General features: G+C 42.8%; 1 protein-coding gene across 4 annotated transcripts in view; it reads left to right on the plus strand.

Moving 5' to 3' along the window:
- PXYLP1 (2-phosphoxylose phosphatase 1) overlaps positions 1 to 19858 on the plus strand; it is a 113603-nt gene that overhangs the window by 37973 nt on the left and 55772 nt on the right. Inside the window, exon 1 of one of the 4 annotated variants that reach the window (XM_075760984.1) lies at positions 18359 to 18477. The exons of 1 other annotated variant lie outside the window; for it this stretch is intronic. The gene's annotated coding sequence lies outside the window, so the exon portion shown is untranslated. Of the gene's footprint in view, positions 1 to 18358; positions 18479 to 19858 lie in introns of those variants that run through there. 2 more of the 4 variants (XM_075760983.1, XM_075760981.1) reach the window with 2 other exon arrangements.

The following is a 19858-nucleotide window of genomic DNA, read 5'->3' on the forward strand; positions in this document are numbered from 1 at the left end:
TTTTGATACATGTCCTGTTTGCAAAGCTCTGAAGCTCTAAAATTCCACCTCTCAGAGGTATTTTCTGCTTTTCAGGTGAATTACACTGAAGAGTTCCGACACCCTTTTGAAGGCTTCCTACAGGAAAGATGACATTTCAAACCTATATGTTACCTGAACCTTGATCACATCTTGTCTGGTATTGAAATATATGACCCAAAAGTGCTTCCTTATGAATTAAGCACTCATCATGCATTTTAACCTCCTTGGAGAAAATTATGCAGGCGTCTGAGTTGCCTGCATGAGTTATCTTTTATTCATTAGAATCCTAAATGTTATTGAAATGTATTCTTAATTATTCCCTGCTGAAAACAGTAGTGTTCTTGAACAAGTATTTTGCATTTGTTATGTCCTGCTGCTAGCATAGTTAATAATGTATATAATAATAAAATAAGAAACTATCAGAGCAGAATAAGAGAACTTATTAATATGATTCAATTTAAGAAAATTGTTACTTCTGGCTTTCACAGCCTATGAACAACATTGTCTGAATACTTCAAGCATGCAAAATCTTTGCTATAGGTCTAGCATAGAAATAACAACATCGCTGAAAGAAAAGCTGGTAAGACATCACCTGCTATCCCTGCATTCATACCCTCTAAAGTCACTTACTGTAGTAGTACTTAGTGGAACTGATGTTGCCGAAAGCTTTCAAAAGTAGTTTTTGGACATATTTCTGGAATTAATGGCTGTTTATTCAAATGGAAAATCACAATCTCTAAAAAGTATATTTTTGCTTCAGTGTTTCCCCTGTTACCTCTTTTTCCATCTCTCTCCCTCTGTGCACACACACATACTTTTCATTTACTGTTCTCTGTATGGGAAATCCAAAGGTTTCTAAAAATTCAAAAGCTGGTTCTGAAAAACTGTACAATATTCAGGGTCACTCTCTGGTAGGAAATCTGGAAGCATCAAAAGAGTCAGTAAAAATTACAGCCTTTTGTTGAGTTGTATTTCTTGTGCAGCTGCATCATGCCCCTTTGACTCACCACACAGAGTGTGGGTGATTTCCTAGCATATCCAGATCTTTTTCCTTAGTCATTTCCAGCTGGCTGAAATCCCTTAAATACATGGCTTTGCATGCTGTGCAATTAAATATCATCCAGTTCCTATGCTGTCATCCCCAAGATCTTTCATTTCATTCTGTAGGTTATTTCAGTCCTCTCTGGTATTGATAACATGGCCCATCTTTGACATTGACATATATTACCTCCCACAGCTTTTTAATGGGAATGGCAAAATTAAGTATTAAAGAGAGAGGTAGCCCCAATTTCAGACCTTGAAAAGACAAGCTAGGAAACAGTTTTCAGCCTTCTCTCTTTGGCATGAATTAGTTTAATCAGATCCTTCACTGGTTTATACTTATTGCACTAAATGTTTTCCTCAGACTGAAAAACTTAAAGAGCTATTTAAACACAGCAGGTCGAAACTACCTGGAATTTCTTATCAAAGAAGATACTAGGATGATCTGAAGGATGTGCTGCTGGTAATCTGATATGGGATATTATCTCAATGTCCATTCATCTCTTGGTCTTTAGCATTTCTTGCCTTTAAAATGTATCTGAAAGTCTTAAAACCTGTTGAAGATAGACCGACAGGCTCATAATTGCTCAGATTGCTTTTCTTTCTATTATTTTCTGGCCACATGCAGGTTAGCTGTCAACAGCTCCCTGTAGCATTTCTTTCTACATCTAGGAATCATAGCATCACAGAATAATTTGGGTTGGACGGGACCTCCAGAGGTCATCTAGTCCAACAGTCCAAGTCCCTGCTCAAAGCAGGCCTAATGGGATCAGCTTGTGCCGGCACATGTCCAGTGGAGTCTTAAACACCTCCAGGGAGGGAGGGAGATTCCACAGCCTCCTGGGCAGTCTGCACCAGCATTTGACCACTTCCATGGTAAAAATATTTTCTTTATATCTAATCACTTTTCCATGTTTCAACTTGTGTCTTTTGCCTATCATCCTAGCATTGTGCACCTCCAAGAAGAATCTGGCTCCATCTTCTCTGTACCCTCTGATCAGGTAGCTGTAGACAGCAGTAAGGACTGACTGCAAGTGTTTTCTTTTCTAGGCTGAACAGGTCCACTTCCCTCTTCTCACATCATGTTCTCCAGCCCCCTAACCATCTTGGTGGCCACCCACTAGACCCACTCCAGTATGTCAATGTTTTTCTTGTACTGGAGAGCCCAATACTGGACATTATATCCCAGAGAAGTCTTACAAGTGCCAAAGAGAGGGAATGATCACTTCCCTTGACCTGCTGGCTACGCTCATGTGGCCCAGGTTGAAGCGAGCCGCCTTTGATCCAAGGGCACGCTGCTGATTCATGTGAACTTGTCTTCCTGGACCTTCAGATCTTTTTCTGCAGAGCTGCTTCCCAGACAGTTGGCCCCAGCCTGTCTGGGTTGCAAGGGGTCATTCCATCCCAGATACAAGAATTTGTGTTTGCTTTTGTTGTCTTCCTCAAAGTTCCTGTCAATCCCTTTCTCTAGCCAGTTCAGGTCCCTCTGATGAGCAGCCCTGCCATCCAGCATGTTGACAGCTCCTCCCAATTTTGTGTTGTATGCAAACTTGCTGAGAGTGCACTCTGATCTCAGCGCTGATCCCTGAGGGACACCGGTAGTTGCTGGCTGCCAGGTAGACTTTGCATAAATAGGTATTATTGAAGCCCTGTATGTGCTTTGAGCAATTTAAGTTTTGATTCCGCCACAAATGTGTAAACTGGCAGTTACCAGAGAGGACTTCTAATTGATCCTACTTTTTCCTCTGTGTCCTTTATTATAGGTATTACAGAAATCTGAGGCAATATTCATGTGTTTTTTCAGATAACATTCAAAGCACTCCGTTTGTGTTTTGGCAAATCAAGTCCAGGGCAGTATTCTGTGCTTAGGGGCTGTTTGTACCGGGTTATTTCTCTCTGCACATACTCTCAGAGTGTAATAAAACATATTACAGTGGTCCTAGCATGATTGCTATATCCGCAATAACTTTAATTTAGCTAGCATAGAAGTTTTATTTATGTTCATTTATGTTCATAGAAGACATAAAACACACTGTAAGGAAACACCCGGTAGTTCTTCTCTTTGATGCCCATAGTTTCAGTAATGTTATCTGCTATAGCCCGAGCTTTCTTCATAGCATCAATAAAGTCAGATGATTTTTTCAGTACAGTATGGTAAGTCATAAAATAAGTAGCTCCAACATCAGATTTGTTGTTTATAAAGTTGACAGCAGAGTTATATGCAGCATGTCCTCCTTTGCCACATTTCGGATTTAGGGTTGTCTGACAGGAACATTGGCAAAAATGTCATGAAGTCTTTGCCCTGTGGTCTCTGCTTGCCTTCTTGAGTCAGTGGTCGACAACGAGTGCAGGATGGATCAGTGACTGAAGCATTGCAAAACTGTCCAGTAGTACGAGTGCAGCAGAGATTCGGCGTCATGTTCTCCAGCACAGAACAGCAGCCATATTAACGCTTGCTATTGTCATCTGGATGCCATGTCTTCATGACAAGCATTAGCAGAGCCAGCAAGGTAAGTGCCGATGTAATGATATCCCTATATTGCTGTATAGACATATCTTGGCTGCTTCTGTCTGTGGCTATTAAACTGTTCAACTGCAGCCAGCCTACACATGCCTGATAGGAGTTTTATGCTGTCTTTTGCCACTTTTGGGAAGTACGACACAGCAGTTCCTCTATTTTTCCCAGAAGTAAAACAGTAAACGCAGTGGCTGCTGAAACATGACAGCTGCTGATCAAGTTACCAATTTCTGTTAATACCTATTTTATCCATAATGGATACTGATAGTACAAGATGTCTAAATCAAAAAGCAGAAAACAAACAATATCAACTGATGGAAGCAGTGGAAAAGATCTTTGGTGTGGCTGTGTTTTTGATCTGCTTGCTTCAAGTTGTGAGCAGAACTTCTGTCGTATACCTTACTTATTTACATCACAGAAGAGTCCATTTCATTACCTCAGGTATTACTCAGCTCTTACGATTTCTCTGTCAACATGCCAGCACCCAGCAGATCTGAGAGAGATTTGTGTATCTTATTCAGACTTACGAGATCACCAATGGACAAGACAGATAAAGTCTACAAAAAGTACTGATTACCTCACTAGCACTTTGGTAAGTAACTAGTGCAGCTTAGTTTGAGTACAAAGTTCTGGGAACACCATTTAGGTTATGAAATTTAAGTATGTTGCAAATATAGAACAGTGACTAAAACTGAAGAACTTACCTCAAGACTGAAGAATTCTTTCCAATAATGATTTCTCATATTCCACATATTAATGTGTTTGGTTTTTTTGCCAAAGAAAATATATACAATTAAAACGTTTTAACATAATCCATCTGGAGATAATGGAAAAGGCCATCAAAATAAAGTACAGCAGTAGACTGAAAAAAGAAAATATGTAATTGGTGATACTAAGTGATCCCTTTCACCAGTGTCTCATGAAGGAAAACCAAAAGATAAAAAGTAAGAAACAAAACTGAAAGCAGAGAATATTATAATGTTGTGGACACTTAGGGAATTTTTGAGAGTTGTTCTTACAGCTAGAGTAACTGGCTGATGCTGAAATATTTGCTTGCCAGAGTAATAAGAATCACAAACCTAAAAAAAATTTTAACAGCACATTTTAATATCAGCATTATTGGATATGGGTCTTGTATTCTGTCACTAGTTTTGACAAAGAAGAAAAAGCAATTATAGAGCTGAAATATGTTTGCCCCGTTTGTATTCGAAAAGCCTTCAAGTTAAAAGTCTGTATAGCACCAGACTGGGTAATGTGTTAAAAGATGTTTAAAATGTACAGGAATAAAGACTGAGTTCAATTCTTTTCTTATAATACTCCCTGACTTCAAGAAGTAGTCAAACTAATCCATATTTGATGTTAAGTAATATTTCTGCTCTTCATCTGTTCACAAATTACCTGAAGATAAAATTCTGCAAGATGATATAGGTATGGGGAGTTTGCTAACTCTGTAGGATTCTGGGTTAACAAAATAATTGCTCAGCTATACGTGTAACCTGCATCAGAAGAGAGAATCCTACAAAGAGAAACCGAAATAATTAGAGGCAAGGCTGAAATACTAAGTGCAGTCGTTTGTTACACTGTGGTTTTGGAGAGAAAATTTGTAGAAGAGCTGTTTCAGGGGCACTACCTGGGATCGTATCAGATAAAACACTAACCTTGTGGGCAGATCTGTCTGACCTGATCTTTTTCAGATTTTTAGAGCACACTGATAATGAAGTTCTCTCTTCCTCTTCAGGCAAGAAATTCCTCAATACACAACTACTGTTTCAGCTCATTCAAGTCTGAAGCTTTATGTGTGTTGTATCAGGGCACTCACTAACGAATGCCTTTGTGCCTATGTTCAGTGAGAACCGTACATAATCACCTGACATACGGGCTGCAACTCCTACAGGAGTTTGTCCTGTAATAGCAATGATATGCTGAGGAAAGGCAGAGGCATCATAATTCAGAATCTTTATATTTCATTGATTGAAGTCTGATCCTCCTTCTATTTCTCTTAGGATTTTTTTGGAGGGTGTGCTGCTTCACACTAAATTGTGCAACTTTAAACCCGCTTTGCCAGACTGCTATTCTAATCTTTATGTGCTGCTGCCAACTGACACACTGCAAAGTCTTTCAGGGGATGAGATTAAACACACCATGAGTCTCCTTTTCTAATGAAAGCTCCATGGGAACACCACTGGGATCCCTGCTACTTTGCTGCAGTCAAGGTTGTGTGAGCCCATGTGCCATCCCTTTGTGCATTAGGGCGACAGCAGTATCACAGATACAATGCACAGTGTTCTGCTTTCACGCTTTAGGGCATTCAGTGCAAAGAATAGCAATGTTTTCCTCCTGTCCTCAAAGCCACTTGTTTACCCACCTCCTTTGTTCAGAACTGAAATGTTTAGCTTTAAAACCGAAGAGGAAAACTCATTTTTTATTTATCAGCAGTAGGAAAGCCACACAAAATCACTGTCTCTTTTAATAAGCTTATTTGTTTAAGCATCCAGGGTGTTACATTAGCTTTCTCATCTGTATGTGGTTTAATACCCCACCCATCTATCGGCAGAGAACAAAACGGGCCTTAACGCAGTATTGCCTGCTGTGATGAATTAGATCTTAAAAGATTGTATTGTGAGAGCCAGCATCACAAGGGCCTAAAGTCTACCGAACCTTATACTGACTGGACTATGAACTGCACATTTGTTACAAGAGTAAGTAATTATGATATGAGAGAGGGGAAAAATATGCCCAAGACTGCTGGTGCTAGATTGTTTTGGGAAAGATAACTTTTTATCAATTCTTCTGCCTACTCACCATTTTCAATCAGAAAGCTGTTAAGGGGCTGAAGGCTACTACATTTAATCAACAAATTATTCAGTGTAAGAGTCTGAAGGCTTACTAAAAGGCTACAGTTAAATATTTTCCCCTCTGCAGGGGATTTCTAATTTGTCAGAGTAGAAAAATCCAAAAGAAAACATTACTTTCAATGCATTATAAATAGAGGCCTCTAAAAGTTAGACAGTACCCTTAGGGAAACATAGGTTGTTGAATAGTCTGTTAAGAAGCAAGTGTTTGCTCCTCATGTGCAAGATGTCAAATAAAGAAACGTATACAAACAGTACAATCTCACTTTACTCACAGAAGGTTTAACCCATAATCCTGACTGAGACTTATACAGTGGTTTTACTTTTTTAAGTACAGGCAGCCAGAAAAAGAGACATTTAAGTTTCCTAGCACACCCTGTGTAGGTCTGGTTTTAGTTGTCCTTTTTCCCAATTGCATACGGTCCCCCCAAAGGGCCATAAAGCCTTAACAGGATTTACCTGAGTTACCTGGCATAGTTGGCCTGTCTGGTTTTGATTGTTCCTTTGAGACACCTCAGCTCACCTTCATAATTCCCATCTGGCTTCTTTTTTTTTTTTTTTTTTTTTTTACTTATGCAGGGAGGTGAAGTAAATCTGACACCAGCGCAGCGGAGAGCAGAATGTAAGAGGCAGCTTGCTTTGTATCTGTGCCAATTTAAAGGAAATTTGTTTTTTTTAAATAGTCTTTAAACACATACCTAACATTAGCAGTAGTTCAGTGCAACTCAAATATGTATTAAATGTAAAAATGCTTTCCTCATTCAGAACTTGCACTTGGCTGCAGGCAAGAGGTGTTCATTACTATCTGACTTTTTAAAGGGGCTAATTCCCCTCTTGGTCATGCTGTTGTAAACCTGAAATAACCCCACTGAGGTCACTGGGGAGATAGCAGAGTCCTCTGTGTATCTGAAATCAGCCTACAAAAAAAGCACAACCAATATAGGCTACTTTAAAAGCTCTAAGAATTTACCTAGCCTGCTATTGCATACAGGAAAAAAAAAAAAAAATCACTTAAATGCTGTTTCAGTTTCAAATTCAATTTTAGAACATCAGTTTTTGAGAAAAAAAAAAAGAAGGATAAATTTTAGTGGCTAATATTATTATTTTCAAGTTTCTGGAGAGGAATATCAAACTATTGAAAGTGGGGAAGGGTAATGAAAGTCTCAAAACAGAAAACTCTTTTCACTTGAAGGCTGTCAGGAAAATAGCCCCCTGGTTTCCTGCAGCAGTGAAAGCAGTGAGAGCTCACTCCAATGACCGTCAGTGAGAGAGGGAAGTGGCACTATTTTCTCCACACTTGGGCTACAGCTTACAACGTGTAAAAACGTTTGGTGCTGGGGTGCAGATCCAAACACCAGTCCTCCTCTCATAGCACAGAGGTGGAGAGGAGGTTCCAAATTGGTTTTTAGACCTTTGAACAAGTGACAGACCGAAAGTATTCATGCTCTGCCTGTCTGTCTGGTAAGGTCCATGGCACGTATTACTTACCATGCTATACATAAATAAGTAGTTTGATGAATCCCTCAGGCCTTGATCCCTAGGTAGGTAGGACTTGTGATCCCTCAGGTATGATCCCTAATTCATATTTAAGGGGGCCTGCAGCTTTTTCTGGGTAGCAGTAGTAAAATTCTTCTTGTTTCTCCTATGTCTGAAAATGGAACTCTTAAGACAGCTGCAGCTGGGTCAATCTTCATTTGGGATGGTGGGATTAATCAGTTTCTTACTGACAGCTCCATTCATAGGAATATATTTGTTTTCAGACACGTACTTGAGCTAATAAGCATTTGGTCCGTGTCTTGGTTGATTCTTTTCATTATTGGCATTATGATGCTCATGCATACAATTTGTGTTATTTAGCTATTCTCTGCAGTGCCTATTATCAAATGGTCTCTTTTTATCATCAGACAGTGCACAACTCATTTGTCTCTCTCACATTCCTGACTCAATACCCTTCCATCTTTTCTTGATCTTGTCCTGCCCTTGAAACATGCTAGTTAGCTGTATGCAAAAACTAACAAGACAAAGAAATCACAGTTTTTCTGTGAAGAAAAAAAACAAGTCAAACAAACAAAAAAACCCCCCACAGCCTAAAACATGGGTTCTCAGAGTGACAGTGACAAATGATTTATACTGGCAGGCACTCTTCATGAGCACTGAATGCTGACAGTCTGTATTCATGCTAGATAGGAGTGACCTCTAGGGCCATCATTTGGCCTGTTATTAGTTTGTTTAACCTAAAAAAACTGCTCTGTCTTTAACATACATGTGCAATAAAGGGTAATCTCCAAGCAGCCTTTTTAGCATCTGTCATTTTACAGAGCACTTTGAAAGTTCCAGTTTTTTTCAAGCAATCGTCAGACCTGCTGAAGTAGATTTTGTTGCCATCCCATTGCATGTACTGCAGCTGTGGGAAGGCTCATGCTCCTGACCTGCCAGCACATTTCAGCTTATTATCCTGGCCCTTTGCCTCTTGTGTTTGTGTTTGCCACACTTCACACCTATCTGAACTGATAGTGGAAATCTGGTAAGAGCAGATTGTTGAGAGCCAGCAATGTTGTCTGTAGAATATTACAAGAACTGATTAATACACAAAACAGTTCACTGAGGAAGGTGTCGCTGGTCATGACTGTAAACAAGAAAGGTTGCTGGAGACTCAGGTGGGAAGGAAATGTGTGTTACAGCCCTAAGGACGCTAACAGGCATTACTGGTCCTGACCAGTCTCCCCTGGTGCCCCCATCCAATGTAAGCTCAGTCATCTTGGTGTGAACTATGCTGTTAGGGTGCTGGTCTCCAGTTCAGCTACAGCTCTGCCTTGCCAGGGACCACAGCGATCTGGCGCCTGGCTTGGCTTTGAGCATGTCTTGTCACTGTGGACCTGCCTGTCAATCCCTTGGTCTGATTCCGACCTGTGGATTTACTTTGTGGTTTCCTGCTTCCCCACCATGACCTCACCTGAGGATCTGGGCTCTTGCTTGAACCTGCCCCCCTGGTCTGCCCTGGCTGTGTTACTGCTCCCTGCCCCAGAGGGAGCAGCTGGCCCTCTCGCTCCCCCCAGTATGCAGCTGCAGAAGCAGTGTGAATGGAGTGTGCACCAAACGAAGTCATCAGTATCAAAGGTACTTGACTGTAGGATTTCAAAAGCCTGAGGTAAGTAGGTCTTTTTCTGATATCATTTATACAGATTTAAATCAGCAGTAACTCTACTGAAGGCAGTGGAACTATCCCCCGTGTACTACTAAAACTGCATTTTCAGATGAAGCATGGGAGAGCTTTAAAAATGGAGCAAGGAGACAGCTTTAAGAAATAGCCTTAGAGTTCAGGAAATTAAAGGACACTTATGACCAATGAGGCTGTAGTAATGTATTACTAATTCATTAACAAGACTTGAATGGCAAGAAGCTGTAAATGCTTTTCCAAATCGTGATTCTTGGATCTGCCAATTCTTCTTCATGTTCTAGCAAAAATAAAGATCTCTCTAGGGCTTTACTAGCCAGGATTGGACCTAATATGCTTTTTCTTTTTCTGCGAGGAAAAATGATGCTAGAAATGGGCTTAGGAATTCACATGTGGGAGAGTGATAGTTTTGATAATTTCTCAGCTGTTCTGAGCTGCCTAAGCAGTACAGAACACTCTGGCCCATCACCTCAGTGTTTAAATAAGCTTATTGTGATCTATAAACTCTTTCCTAAAAGTCCATGCATCTGACTGTGTGCATGTTTATTTTCAGCTGCTGTTTATTTCCCAGTTTCTGTTCTATTTCAGTTACACTATCAAAACCTAATTCTGATGAAGCTCTGGCTTTGATCCCTGAAGCTTCAGCTGTGCAGTAGCTGAAAACTGTAAGTGGAAAGGCAAAGTATTCTAGTCCCTTAAAAAAGGCAAGGGCAGGATTAGGAATTAACTGGCTAAAGAGTCCATAGGTATAGAGTAGAATGGGGCTTTTTTTTTTGTCTCCCCAGAATGTACTAAATGAATATCTGTAAGAATAGGAGAAGCTTAAATGACCTGAAAGGAATCAGGCGATGCTACAATTGCATTTTCCTTATCTAGATCTTATCAGAATACTGTCTCTTGCCTGCTTGTCACTGATGTTCACAGTAGACTCATCCAGGCTGAATCAAATATTAAAATATAGCTTTTTCTCTCCCTTGTTTGAAAGCAAATTCTTCTAGGGTTAGAGCTACTCTTAAGGTTACTCAATTTGTTCAGTTGACAGACCTTAAAGTAGCGAGGAGGAAATGAATACGTGAAATTCTCACCCTATGTGGGTGTAGAAACAGAGAAGCCTGGCTTAGCCACACTGACTGCTTTTCCTCTGTCACGCTGAGAAAACACTACACAACTCATTCACTCTCTACATTCTACCCACTTTCTTATTTACTCCTACAACACTGGGAAAGTGCCTTCTGTATATTAATGGGGAAGAATTGAGCCCTAAAAATGAGGCGTATTCCTGACATGAATATTAAATACAGTCAGAAATAAAATATTTTGAAGTGTCTGGCGTTGTATCTGCTTGGTACGTTACTATTCCTGCCTAGGAATGTGTTTATACTGGAAGCTCATCTGATCAGCAGCGGGTGCATGTATGTGTGTAGAAGAAGCCTTCTGCTGATTCACAATATATCAGTCAGTGTTAATTTTAAGCAGTAAGGATTAAAAATTTGGGAAGGTAGGTCTTGCAGTAGTATTTATCTTTACTTAAACTAGGACATGGCTCCAGACTATTCATATCTTGCATTCCTAGCCAATGAATTTCTTCACAGAAATAGGAAGCTGAGATACTCAGATACCAAAATTATTTGGTGTTATTAATATTTCAAGTAGCAATGCCTTATTTTATTTGCATGTTGTTTATGCTACACCCACTCATGTTATCTGTGTTCATGCATACATTCTTTCCTGATGGACCATCAGGTCAGTATGCCAAACGCAGCTGTACCTGCTGGCTTTAACACAAACCAGTGTTACTGACTGTAGGTTAAGGAGACTGACATGTCCTGTTCCTTATGAATTTTTTACCCCCTGGTGACAAAGGGTACAGTATGAACAATATTTGTGTGTCAACATGAGCTTCTGTGTGTGTCTCCATTAAGTATTCCAAGGCATTTCTCATCTTCACATTTTGGACAGCAGTGTGGGATGTGCATTTGCTATATGGGTGCCCTTGGTGTTGGTTTTAATCGAAGGACAATGACTGAGGAGGAACAGTGATTACTTTTCATGTCTGCCTGGGGCCTCTCATGAGCAGGTTTGAAGCATAACAGAGAATGGGGTAATAAGGAAGTTGGCAGTGACAATGTCACCGCCGAGGGCTTTTTTTGTAGGTAGGTTTCCCTAATTAGACTTGTAAAGCTGGCAGTTTCCCTGAGAACTAAATACAACAGGGAAATAATATAATGTGCTTAAAATTCACCTTCACGGGCAACTCTTTAGTTCTGCCTACCAGCAGGGTCAGAAGTCTTCCCCAGCGAGGTACCTCGGTATTCCTCAGGTGCAAGGAAGCATTTGGATACTCTAAAGCCAGTTTTGCTGGCATCTAACCATTTGGTCCCAACTCACCCAGCAACAGAAGGGCTAAAAGCTGTCACTCTGAATAACTTCACTGCCTACCACTTTGGCAAGTCAAGTCTGAATTTAACTAAAATCACAGCTTGCAGTAAGAATATTTACGAACTAGGAAACCCTCCTGCGAGTGTATAAGGGCAATTTTATATATATATATATATACACACACACACACATATATATCTCTCCACACCCTCCTCCCTTTCCTCCTATCTCCATGTAAGCAGGCAGCAATGCAGCCGCCCTGGTTGCCTAGGAAGCCGATTGCTGCTCCTAAGGGATCTGTTTAAAATTCCAATCCAGATTCTAGTCAGGTTTGTGAGACCCTGGGAATGGAGCTCTTGAAGTGGTGTGTACTTTCCATTTTTTTCCCCTCTCCTCAGCTCCTCTGGACTGAGAGAAGGCAGCTGTGCTGCTTTGCTAGACAGAGCAGCTGGACTTGGTTACCCCTAGAACCAATTAAGCTCTGTAAGAATGGCTTGCCTTATTCCAGGAAGACAGAAGGAGCTGTTTGGGATCATAAATGACACTGGAGAGTAGTTGTGTATGTATGCAGTTATTTTAAGGGTTGTTTTTGAGGCTTTTTCTAAGCACCTGCTGCCTTTTTGGGCATTCGTACTTTCATCTGAGTTGTTTGAAATGCAAATAAAAGCAGTGATACATATTCAGACAATCTGAGACCTGTGTTTTGGAGGACTATGCTAAACCCTTTGTGGAGTTTCTTTTCAGAAGCTAATCCTAGTGGAAAATTACCAAATGGAGCTTTAAATAGGTGAAATAATAAGCTAGCCAAATAGTGCACCTACTAGAGTGGCAAAGGTGGGTGCTCTCTCCAAGTCTGTTTCCATTTTGTAGCCCTACCCCGCTGACTACTATTTGGAGAAGCAACGCGGGGTGATTTAAGAGCCAAGTTCCTTAACACTTAATTTTGGTTTAAGGCTGATGTTCAAGAAGTTCTCTGTTGTGTCTCGTTATATGTGCTATTCAAACTTACATAGGTGTTCAGGATAACACCTGGATAAAAATCTATGAATAGCATAACTGATTATCAATGTAACCAATATTCATTAAAAGAGATCTTAGATGGTAACAGAAGTTAGAGTTTGAGTCACTTTGTTTATGCTCTCAAATGAGTGTAGGATCTTATTTAGAACTGCTTCGAAGTGTGAATTATGAACTGGAGCTCTTTGATCAGAACTGATGTATGATGTGTCATAAGGTGTTATGCAAAAAACCACATCACTTAAACTTCCTTTCCAGTGCCACTGAGTGAAATGAGAGCTATGGTTCTCATACTGTGTCTTACGGTAGCATGTCCATATGAAAGAAATTTGGCTATGAAGACTGCTGCTGTACCTCTGCAAAGTGGAAGCAGGTGGTTGGTTTTCTGTTGGGGAGAAATCAGCAATGCACGATACGGGTATTTTCTTAGCATACTTATAAAGTCTATTTTTATTGCACACATTCCTCCATGATTGTGGTCCCACACAGACTTCCTCTTTCAAAAACTTCAGCCCCAAATTTAGTTTGTGGTTTCTGCTGCTTGCAGTAATTTCTCCATACAGAAGTGACAACAAGCTCTTTTCTTCAAAATGTGACACCCTGTTCACACATTTAGAAAAAGCACAATTGAATGTGATGTGCAATATTGCCATTTGGTGATACGTGCCCAATGAATACTCAAACTGCTTTGTAGGTAGCTGACTGCATTGTCCTTGAATGACTTGATTAACTGGTCTTTGTTATTCTGACATGCACTGGCAATCCTCTTGTGACCATGTGGGGTCTTGCTGGGATGAGATGCCTGTGTTTTAATCCCATAGTTGGTACGCATCCAGCTGCATGACAGTGGGGCTTGGACAGAAGGAGGAGGAAATAATGGGCCAAACTAACTACTCAAGTTATATTTGTTCAGACATTCTAATTTATTTTTGAAAATCCTGCAACTAAATCAGATGCATTTTCCAAATAAAGGAGTATTATGTACCTGTTTATACTCCAGGACAGAATCATGTGCAAACAGAAGTCTTCTGCTCACCCTGAAAAATAAACAGGGCTTTTTATGATGCTGTCCAGGAGAAAGGGGAATATTGGCAAGTACAGCCAGATAAGGCATCTTCTACTGTGCTGTTTAATACTACCTAGAAACAATGTAGAATTTGTAATTATTATTTGGGTTTTAATCAACCAGTAAAAGAGTAGAGGAAAAAATAATGAAATACGTAGTAATATTGTAGTATGTACTTTAATTGCTGATTGCTTGATCACTGCTGAAACTGATGAGGCTGAGTGTGATGATATTGTCAGGAAGTTAAGCCTGAGAGCAAGAGATGAAAATATAGCATTTAACGTGAACATGATCACTGCCAATCAGCGTGTTTGAGGATTGAATTGAGTGACTCCCTGCAGAGATAATGTAAATGCTGTGAAGCCATATGTGTAGAAATGCTGACCAATAAGATAATAGGCAGCCTCTGGAGAAAACAGAAGCTGCTGTAATGCAATAGAAGAGTTACAGAAATCTGGGTGAGTGGCAGTGGCACCGTATCCAGACCAATGGTTATGACATTATTAAAAGATTCCAGAAGATCCAGTGAGACTCAGAGGGAGGTGATTTAATGGGTAACAATATTGGCATCCCAGGCGGTTTTTGGAATATAATGTTGAAATATACACAAGTCTTCAAGACACTCAAAGCTTATAAAACCAGGGCTTCGATAGATATGCCACATGACATTTGGAATGACACAGGAACATACACAAAGCAACTGAAAGAGGTGACATCAGGAATGTGGTGGCAAAAAGCAGGCATAAATAACAGTTTTCTAAAGGGTTTCCTTCCAGAACTGTCAGCAGTTTGTTGAAATACTTAAAAGCAGGAGGACTGAGACACAAAGCATCTCGATCAGTAATTAGCAAACTGAAAACAGTGCTTGCTAAGAATGGGGTATTGTCAGAAATGACCTTTTGCTAGATAAAGAGTAAGGACTCTCTAAAGCATTCAGGCATGTAGCTGAGAAATCCAGCCAAAGTCGAACAATGGAACTGAAAGAATGGTTCAGACCACTGAAACTCTTGTATTCTTAAAAGTAGAAGAAAAGAAAAAACCTACAAACGTATAGGGCCTGAAACTGTTAAGACTGAAGAAGTAACCTTACAACCGAAGTACCTTATTCAAATATTACCTCGTATAAAATACTCACATAGTTCAAATGTACAATAGCTTAGAAGTGCCCAAAACCCTCCTTTATGAACAAAACTGACTGCAAACTTGTCTGTAGCACAGTGACTGGCTTCTGTCTCTTCCCATGCACTCATGCTTACATACTACACTCCATTGCTGTCATGGCTTTTAGGGGCAGTAGGTGGGATCTAGCTGGTATTTTGGATAAAGTCTTTGGGCTTACTCCCTGCTTCTCACTTCTTGCAAAAATGTTAGCTGTTGGATTCAACAGAAAATTGAATTAATTTATACTGCAAAACATAAATGATTGTGTACTATGTGTGTTAGAATTTGTCTGTTGGAGAGCCCTGATCCAACCCTTACCTTCTCCTGAGAATCTCCAGTTCAAAAACTCTCGCAAACAGAAAGATGTGTAGTTGGTCTGACTCTGTGACTAGAAATGAAGGAGAGGGAGGAACACCACCACCACTCCCCAGCTGGAAACTGTTTTTTTCCTTAAAAAAAAAGGGGGGGTGGGGGGTGGGGGGGTGGAGGAGAAGCCAGGATTCAGACCAGGAGCTTGGAAACCTAAGTAAACTATAAAATTAGAACTGTCCTCCCTGGGTGGTGGGGCTGCGTTTCACCAGGACCTGTCCTCTAATTCAGGTTGTCAGTTTACCTCTTGGGATTGAGGTCAGGCAGAGGAACGCTACAGGGTTTGGACCGTGTATAATCATGGATTGTCTCACAGCAGCTGGTGGATGTTAGTGAGCAAGCTCACTGTTTTAGCATCCGTACACGCTCATGGCTACTGTTTGGCTAATGCAACAGAATTTTTGTTAGTTCATAGCTAATTCACTCCACTGTAAGAACATCCTTACAATACTTGCTGGAAGAGCAAATTCTGATGATATGAAGTAGTATTTGAACTATGAGAAATTAATTGGATGCACAATGGTATGTGTAGGAGAAAGTAGATCCAATTGACAAGACCATCAAGTCAGGTGATACGGTGGGACTGTGCGTAACTCCAAGGCTCCTCCAAAGACAGTAGTTGCAGTTGCTCTGCCCTGCAAGTATTCAGTTTGTCTCCTCTAATTTCGTCTTTAAAACACAACAGTATGGGGTTTCTGCAGAGAATTTTTCAGGCTATTAACAACTTTTGAGTATATAGTCTTTTGTATTATAAATATCATAATGACTTTATCTCTAACAAAGTTGATGTCTTTTGTGTGTATAGACAACTGTATTCTATTCTCCAAAGCAAAAACATTCTGTGAGGAAAATGAAATCCTTTTATTACATGGAGAACAGTTGGACAGTTCCTGAAGCCCAACTCCTTTGTGAATTGCATTTTTTTTCTGGATGGAGGTGGAAATGTAACTGCCCTGGCAAGCATTTGCTATCATGGTAAATCATTGTTTCCCTATGGAGATGATTTTTCTGTACAGTATGTTTTCTGCTTTCTGGGTAGGTAAAGGCCAGAATTCTTTGTGTTGATGTCGGGCACTATGCAATCCTAACATGCCCTGAAGTGATCTAGTGAATGGCAGCAGCCAGAAGCCTCACGGTTCCACATGTAGGGTTCCCTAATTTGTCTTCTGCTTTTCTGCAAACCATTCTTTTCTAGGTGGTCGGCACTGGTTTGCTAAAAAATAACAAACTCATTATGATGAATTAGCTCTAATCTGATGTGATGCTGGTAGCAGTGTCTGTGTATTTGATGTGTAGCTGTCAGTTGGCAGGCCAACCACCGCGCTGCTGAGCAGCTCTGGGTAAGGTTTTTTAAAGAGCTGCAGTTGGTAAAGGCTCCAGTCTTCTGATCCGCTGCTGGGTGACCGCTTTCCGCACCACTGTGCAGTCTGTTGGTTAAAACTAGATAAATTCCTTCTTCTTATCCCAAAAGGAAAGAAGATGGAGAAACTCAGCACATTTCCAGGTGAAATCATACCAGTCAGGCAGAAGTACTGGTCAGCTAGAAAAACATGCCCCATCTTTTTGCTAGGTGTGTTGACTCTGTGGATGTGCAGAATCGAAGCGTACTTGATTGGCTCCATCCTGCTGTTTATGGGGCACTGGCCACTGCTTGCCGTGACCCAAGAGTAGGGGCCACGCAGATAAGTAGCTTGGCTGGCAGGGCAGCGTGACAAAGCTGGCAGAAGTATCCAGGGTTGCAAGTGGAACCGCAGGAGTATGTGAAGCACACATGCTCTTCGAGGTGACTGCAGACTGCAACGAAAAATCCCTGCAGCCATTTGCCATAAACACCGGTGCCAAATGTTTAGTGTCTGCGCGACTACTTTGATCATCCAGTATTTGCCTAGGTTCTGCATAGACATGTCAAAGTAGGTGTGTAAAGGGAATTTCGACATTCCCTAAATCTGCAGAATTAATTTTAGAATCTATTTTAGCAATACATGAAAAATTGGTGGATTTGAAAGATGATCAGCTTGTAGTACTAAGTGCTCCTGCTGGTAGAGCAGAATCGGCCCCGACAAGGGGAAAGGCTGATTAGCTGGGAGCTTCTTTGTTGGCAACAAATCCTGGCGAATACTTTGCAAGTTATGAAATGGCTTCACTTGCATCAGCTGAACAAGGGGGTATGTTTGTTTTGTCTTTTATTGAAATTCGTGGAATTCTCCTTTGACAAGGACTTGAAATTGGCATTCCTTACAAAGGGCCATGACAGCTTCCAGCCGCGCTTCCCGGGAAGCATGGGAAGCGTTCGCGGGCGGAGTCACCAGCAGTAACCATTTTGGTTAGCCGTTTGTGCTGCATCTCCGGGCGACTGATGGCCCAGCTGCTCAAACGCTGGAAGCAGAGGAAGTTGGAAAACAGGGCTCTGATGTGGGGGAACTCGGACGAGACGCCCGCTCTCGGTCCCGGAGCCTCTCGCTAGTCTCCCCCAACTGCGGTCGTGAGAGCAGTCGGGCTCAGCGGGCCGAGACCGTCCCGCCGCGGGCAGCAGCGGGCGCCCCCTACCCGCCCCACGCCCGGCTCTGGGAACCGCCGGCCGGCCGTCCCGCCGAGCTGGGCAACCGCCCCGCCCCGCCCGGGGAAGCCGCGGGCGGGGAGCGGAGGCGGAGCGGGCCGGGCCGGGCCGGTCAGCGTGGCCCCGCGGGCAGCCGGGGCGGGGCGGGTCCCCCCGCTCGGGGGCGGGCGGCGGGCGACAGGGGGCGCCGTCGGGCGGCGCGGCCGCTCGGGGGCGGCGCTCGCACGGGTCGGGCGCTCGGCGGGCTGCCGAGCCGGAGCCGTGGCGTGGCGGCGGGCAGCGGCTCCGGCCCCGGCGGAGGCGTTGAGCGCGGCAGGGCAGGTAAGGGGGCGCTGCGGACGGGGGGTGTCCCTTCCCCCCCCGCGGCCGGGCAGGTGGGACGGCGCCTTGGGTGCGCTGCCGAGGAAGCGCTCGGGCTGGTGCCCCGGTACGACCCGGCTGTATCTGCGGTGCCTCCCCCCCCCCCGTTAAATACTCGGCGGCTCTGGCGGGCGGTCGCTGCCGACGCCCGGGAAGAGAGGGAGTGGCGGCCCGAACGTTTACGGCGCGGCGGGAGCGGCCGCCCCGCGCCCGGCTCCGAGGGTCGGGAAGGGTCCTCTGCGGTCCCGCCTGCCCCGCGCACCGAGGAGCCCTCACGCCCCCGGGCCCGGGAGCAGAAGTGCCGCGGGCAGCGGCGGGCTCGGCCGGCCCGGGTGAAGCGGCCCGGGGGGCTCGGCCGGCGGGGAGCTGCCCCCGGGAGCGCCCAGCCTGGCCGACTCGGCGGGGCCTGGGCGGGATAAACTTTGCCACTCGGCTGGTCCTGCGGGCGGACACCCAGGTCTCGGTACGCAGGGGCGCAGTTCGGTGTGTGCGAGCGGTCCGTGCGGTTCAGCGGCTTCGGACCGGCGGTGCGTACGCGCGTCGTGCGAGGCGAGAGCCTGGGGTGGGCTCGTCCGTCCCTCCGAATCTCTGTGGTGACAGACGTGGTGTTTCCCAGCCGTGGCTGGGAAGTGGAACAGTGCTGTTGCAGAGCTGCAGTGCTTCTCCGGTGGGCTGATACTTTCTCATCTATTGTTGGTTGATATACTGTGGCTGGAGTGATGGAACTTACTTGAATTTATCTTTTTTTTTTTTTTTTTTAATGCCTTTTGTCTTTAATGTGTCTGACAGCAGCCCCTTTCATTGTATGTATTTTAACCTAAATATTTTTAGAGCCTTGAACAGACCTCTTGGTGCATTTCTGTGCTGCAGGTTCCTGAAAAATAATCCTAAACCTTTTGACAAGCATGGACTTTTCATCAGAAGTGTGTTCTGGCATGGAGATCGTCTTGGCCTTCATGCAGAATGTTGCACTTGAAAATAAAAAAAAACATTAAAACCAAAAAAATCTGTGAAAGTATTTTTTAAAATGCTAGTAAGTAAGGGGTTAAATAATGTATTTGTAAATACTGTGACCTGAATTTCTGGACAGATCACTACGTAAAGGCTGGGACAATAGAAATGGTGGTGGGAATGGCATGTGTAATGACCTTATAAGCCTTTTATTTTGTTTGGCTTTAGAGTCTGAGATAAGCATCTAGTTCAGACCTTAAATCTTCTCTTTTATGAATTTTACCAATATGGTTCCATGTGGATGAAAAAACTACAGAGTAAGTGGCTCTATCCTTGACTAACTGCAAAAGCTGTCACGTATAATAAGTTATTGTGCCAGTATTACAATAGT

Source organism: Balearica regulorum, chromosome 9 (assembly GCF_011004875.1).
Source record: "Balearica regulorum gibbericeps isolate bBalReg1 chromosome 9, bBalReg1.pri, whole genome shotgun sequence".
NCBI lineage: Eukaryota > Metazoa > Chordata > Aves > Gruiformes > Gruidae > Balearica > Balearica regulorum.